We start from the raw sequence: 6,792 nt of genomic DNA, 5'->3' as shown, positions 1-6,792 counted from the left end.
AGTATGGGATACAAAGCCTATCTCCTTTATATCAGCATGAAGAGATTATTTAACTATTTTCTAAACAATAACTCCTACATCTTCAGAGTCAAATAAATGAACTCCCAAGTTAGCCAACCTGTGAAATCCTTTACCAACCCTCTTTTCTCTTCATCAATGTGATATAATATCCCCATAGACAACCTGCTAAGAGCATTAGCAAAAACATTAGCTTTACCTAGATGGTAGTGCAAACACATGTCGTAATCTTTAAGAAATTCGAGCTACCGCCTTTCCCTGAGATTCAGTTCCTTCTATGTAAACTCATACTGCAAGATCTAATGGTCTGAATAAATATCCACACGCACTCCATACAGATAATGGGCTAAATCTTCAAAGTAAAGACAATAGCCGCCAACTCTAAATTGTGAGTCAGATAATTCCGCTCATGAACCTTAAGTTGCCTGGAAGCATTGGCCACAACCTTACCATATTTTATTAAAACACAATCCAGTCCCACAAGAGATGTATCACAATACACAATAAACCCATCAATACCCTCGAGTAAGGTCAACACTGGCGAGAAGTCAACTTATCCTTCAACTTCTCAAAATTACCTTCACAAGCCTCGGACCATAAAAACTTAACTTTTATCTGTGTTAACTTCGTTAGTAGAGCAACAATAGATAAGAAACTCTCTACAAACCTTCTATAATACCCCCACCAAGACCAAAATGATCCTAATATCAATTGGAGTCATGGTTCTAGTCCACTTCTTAATTGCCTTAATTTTCTGTGGATCCACCATAATCTCTTCAGTAGAAACAACATGCCCGAGAAAAGTCACAACACTTAGCCAAGAAAATTTTGCATATAACTTCTAGTCGTTAAAGGTCTGCAACATAATTTAGAGGTGATTGACATGATCCTCCTCACTCTTAGAGTACATCAAGATGTCATCAATGAAGACTATAACAAATAAATCCAAAAACTACCTGAACACCCCATTCATATAATCCATGAAAGCAACCTGATAATTAGTCAATCCAAATAACATAACCAAAAACTCATAAAGGCTGTAGCAAGTTCAGAAAGCAGTTTTGGAAATATCAACCTCCTTAATTATCAAATGTAGTAGCCCAAACAAAAATCAACCTTAGAATCTTAGCACCCTAAAGCAGAAAAAAAAGATCATCAATCCTAGGAAAAGGATACTTATTTTTCACTGTAACCTTATTAAACTTATGATAGTCTATATATATCCAAAGAGACCCATATTTCTTTTGCACGAAAAGTACAGGAGAACTGTAACGCCCCAATTTTTTGAACCGAAATGCTACACGGTGCTTATGACCCCGAAGGACCAAAAGCTAACCATGACTGATATTTGTACCTGTAAACTGCATAATATCTCATAAAATATGCGGAAATATGAACTATAAGGCCATAAGGTTCAATGCTGATACATATCTAAAAAATATGGTATAACAATACCAAAAAGAAACATAAATACTGAAGTCTGAACATCTAATCTGACATCTAGTCTGAAAGTCTCTAACTGAACTGAATAAGGATTTGATGGGACATGTCCCCAACTAACTCCAACTACTAAAATAAACTGAAAACTGAAATAGAAATGAAATCATCATGTCCTCGAAGGATGAGGACTCACGTCTAACTCTGACTGCTGATCTTGAAATCTACTACTGATTTGGAGCTTGTGCCTCTAAACCTATGGTGTAACATAAGAGAAAGCACCATAACGCAAATGCGTTAGTACGTCTAAATGTACTGAGTATACGAGTGAGGTAGGCTAAATGCAAAGGGTTATATGCATGAAAAATACTGACTGATATGAATGTGAGAGTACATACATGCATACATAACTGTAACTGATCTTGTGGAGATACTGACTACTGAGTCTGAATATTGACAACATGAGTGTACTGATAATGAGATTCTGAAAGACTGAGTTTACTGATATTGATATATAAATCACTAATAAGTGATGGATCTGATACTGTATTATTAAATACTGAGAGACTGATACTATATTACTGATATAGGAATGATTGTTTCTAACAGTTCAAATTATGAAGAACTGGTCTGATTGACTGTATCTGACAGTCCTAAAGCTGAGTACTAATAGTATGCATTCTGATAACTTTTGTGATAGATAGCATAAGTGACTGTATTTGATAGTCCATAAATTTGAAGGAAACTATCTGAGTTTAATTTTATTTCTGAGTTGACTGTATTTGACAGTCCTGATATACTAAAATCTGAAGAACTATCTGAGTTCTTTACTGAGACTGGGTAGCTATTGCTGACAGTCCTAAAATCTGTAACTAAAACTGTGGGAAGTATTTATCTAACTAACATGCCCCAAATATGCTATAATAGCTAATCTGGGGTCCAATCTCTGCCCCGACTGGAGGGGTGTCAATACCGCGCCACTGGTAAGGATAGTTGTGAGAACCCTATACTGGCAGGTACTCAAATGAGAATGGTGGAAACCCTAAACTGATGGGTTAAGCACCTCATCAACCCTAATCTGACAGTTTAAAATGTCTCAACCTACATTGGCTACATAGTTCTGGAACACAAGGATAACTACTAAGAATCACACCCTAAACTAGCGGGTGAGTTTCGATCCTTGGGTTCACTCGGTGCTAACTTCTACTCCCATCTGAAGGACACTGAACTGAATAACTAAGCTAAAATGAATAACTGAACTGAACTGATTAGCTGAACTGATACTGATTAACTGGACTGATACTAGTGGTATTGTTTAGCAGAGCTAAACTAAGTTTACTGGATTCCAATGACTGACGGAATGTACTGAGTTCTGAGGACTAGTTGAGAGTACTGAAGTTACTGAGATTGACTGTGAATACTGAGGTTGCTGAGGTTACTGATCACTGAGATTACTGAGATTAACGGACTACTGAGATTACAGAGATTTGTGAGTTTTCCTGAGTCACATGACTGACTGAATTCTATAGATCATGGCTTGACTGAGAGTATCATGAAAACATGACATGGCTCTAGGCACACAGCTATATTTTTTGGGTACAAGTATCCCCAGGATCTGATGGAAGGAAACTGACACAACTTGAATTTCTTGAGTACACGACCATCAATAAAAATCCATAATACATGAGTGGGGGATTTCATGAAGTACATGGTCATCATAATATCTATCATAAATAGGAATGCTTATAATCAAGTCATAAATCTCATATTATAATATCATGGGCATTCCGACAACATCTACTATTCATAGCAATCGGATGGAAACCATTCAAGCATAAGGGAACGACAACATGTAACTTTTAGTTCATATTGTAATGATTTGGGGATATTATACTTCATGTATTTATTCAACATCTCAAACATGGTAGGGAAAGCATAGATATATTTTTTGTACATAATTTATATCTCGATTATCATACATGCTTTATACCACAACAATAACAACACATAATTTGCATGGAAATTCATATTGGAGTGTATGACTAACATGAACTTGTTATTTAGATATCATGAAATCATGTAAATATGAAGTTCTAACATAATAGGCATTTTATCAAACACCTTGCATGTATTCTTTAAGACATAGGTGGATTTCATACTTGCATTCTATAAATCCATCTAAAGATCATGTTTTTCAACTAACAACATAACTTTCATGAGATATACAGTCATGATACTATTATATAGTAAAACAAACAAGCATTAACATGGGTATGATCATATCACCATAATCAACCAAGCTTTTGTATTTTAAAGATTAATTCTTGAACTCCATGAAAAAGGAATCCGTGGATGAACACTAAGCATACCTTGGAAGGGAGGTTCTTGATGATTGATGGAGGAATTTCCTTGAAATTTAATCTTCAAGTTTGATTGTACAACCCTAGTTGTGTTTCTCCTATGGGGCTCTTGGATGATGAGCTTTGAGATGTTAATAAGGTTGTAATGTGTTTAGAAGCTATATATTTTGTAGGTTTAAGTTTAGGGACGTGTAAGGAGTGTTAAAAAACTTAATTACCCTCAAAATAACTCAACGGAGTGTTTTTGGTATTGGAACTACTTAGGCGGCGCCTAACCAATCACCTAAGTTTGGTTAGGCGGCGCCTAACCAATCGCCTATCCTTGCTGTCTCTCACAAAAATGATCATAACTTTTCGCTCGGGTATTGGATTAAGGCAAAATTGGTATCATTGGAAAGCTAATTAAATTATCTACAATTTGGTGGATATAAATATGCAGAAATAACACATTAACATCGAGTTATACTCATTCAAATATGACCCTTACGAAATCAAACACTAAAACTTGATGGATTCAAAAACTCTTAGCTTGTTTTACCTTAAGTGACTCATATGGACATGATTAACACATAATAAGCTATATTATAGCTAGGATACTCATTGTAAGTCATGAACTAAAATGTTAATTACAGGATAGGAGGTTTCATACGTAGGAAAAATGGCTCGTCTCCTAGCTTAGAAACATACGGAGTATTACAATATCTCTCCCTTGGGAACATTCGTCCTCAAATAGAAATTAACTGAGGTGGGAGAGATGATAAGATGAAGTAAGTACAAGATATACACTACTAAAACATGGGTTCATAACTGAAATGACTAAAAGCTGAGCATAACATACTGAACATGCATATCTGATGCATGAGAAGCTGATTCATGAATATAAGACTGAGGATTCTAATAAAGTGAGTTTTCTCAAAATGAGAATGCATATCTGATGCATAACTGAAAGGCTGAATCCATGCATATCTGATCCATGATTATATGACTAACATAATACATGAATGCATGACTAAAAGTACTAATGAGCTGATTACACATATCTGATGCATGAATTCATGACTAAACTTACTCATGAATATGCAATGGTAAAGGTATCAAGTTTGAACTAAAAACTGAGCATGGAACTGAATACCAAGTTTGGCACTGAAATATGAACATGAGAATTGAGTAAGTTTAAGGAAAACTGTTACCTTGAACTGATAATACCGATAAGTTTAAGATTAATTACTCTATATGCCTGATCGGAAACATGAGAACATAACTAAGTCTGGGACGTGGTAGATATACTGAATATCATGATCTGAACTGAATCTTGAAAACATAGCATACAACTGAAGTTAGAGTTTAAGGGTTAACTTATGAGTACCTCATCTCCAAACTGGATTCATAAAAAAAATAGAGCAGCATGTTTATGTCATGAAATTTTGGGGGTATGATGTATCTCCCCCTTGGGACACTATGTCCCTCAAAGAATATTAACTTGGATGAGCTACTGAGGAAAATTGAGGCGATGCGCAAGACACCTAGGAACTGAGTCATGACTGAATAGCTAGGATCTGAAACTGAGACATGATACATGAACTGAGCTGAACACGAGTTCATAAATACACTAACTTATATGATTAACTGAATAACTGATAGCTGAATACTGGATCTGCAAAGCTAAACTGTACTTAGTCAGAATAGCTGGGCTAAGATTTTTTTGAGTTTTATGGTTAAGAGATAGGGACTAACTGAGTATAATAAGGTATTTGAGCATGGATTCATAAAGTTTGTATTATTTTCAAATGTGAGACCAAGCGTACGACATGGCTCTGAGGTATTCTATAAACTGGGGTACTGAAATACTGATAACTGAGTACTGACAACAAGAATGCTATGGTCAAGCATGTCTGGAACTGAACTGAGTTTCAAACCTAGTTACTGAACTAAAGATGACATTATAACTAAGCCTATAGCTAGTACAGAAGTACTGAATTCAAGGAATGAACATTGACCACTGAGTGCTGGATACTGAAACTATAATTGAGTTGGCAACTGAGTTTTTGATGGCTACATGCTGGGGACTGACATAAGTCAAGGATCTAAATGTACACTTACACTTCGTACTTTCCCAAATTCTAAATACGACCCCTTGCTAGACGTTTACTTGTATATTTATCATGACATTCAAGCCTATCTTCACAACTACACCCTCGTACAAAGTAAGCATGCAACAATATTCTCTTATCTAAACAACTGCTCATCACTACACTATTCCATAAGGAGAGCTAACTAGAGGAGTAAATCAGGAGGACCTAAAACATGAATAAATACAAACTAAACTTGACACATGACTGAAAGTTGAGGAATAAAATATCAATAGTTTGGATTTACCAATAAGGTCTGAACTGAGGATATACATAATGTAGTCTAAATGTATCTGATCTATAGGGGCATAGTATGAGTCATAGGAGATAAGTATACTGGAAAGCATGATATGCGTACATGAGTCATGAGCTTCATGACCTGAGATATACAGTCACGATACTATTATATAGCAAAACAAACAAGCATCAACATGGGTATGATCATATCACCACAATTAACCAAGCTTTTGTATTTTAAAGATTGATCCTTGAACTCCACGAACGAAAGAAATCCGTGGATGAACACTATGCGTACCTTGGAAGGGAGGTTCTTGATGATTAGCGGAGGAATTTCCTTGAAATTTGATCTTCAAGCTTTATTGTGCAACCCTGGTTGTTTTTATCCTATGGTGCTCTTGGATGATGAGCTTTGAGATGTTAATAGGGTTGTAATGTGTTTAGAAGCTATATATTTCATAGGGTTAAGTTTAGGGATATGTAAGGAGTGTTAAAAGACTTAATTACCCTCAAAATAACTCAAAACGGAGTGTTTTTGGCATTGGAACTGACTTAGGCGCCGCTCAACCAAACTTAGGCGATTGGTTAGGCGCCGCCTAAGTCAGTTCCAA

This window comes from Capsicum annuum, unplaced genomic scaffold, assembly GCF_002878395.1.
Source record: "Capsicum annuum cultivar UCD-10X-F1 unplaced genomic scaffold, UCD10Xv1.1 ctg83390, whole genome shotgun sequence".
Taxonomy (NCBI): Eukaryota; Viridiplantae; Streptophyta; class Magnoliopsida; order Solanales; family Solanaceae; genus Capsicum; species Capsicum annuum.
This window is presented reverse-complemented; position numbering follows the sequence as displayed.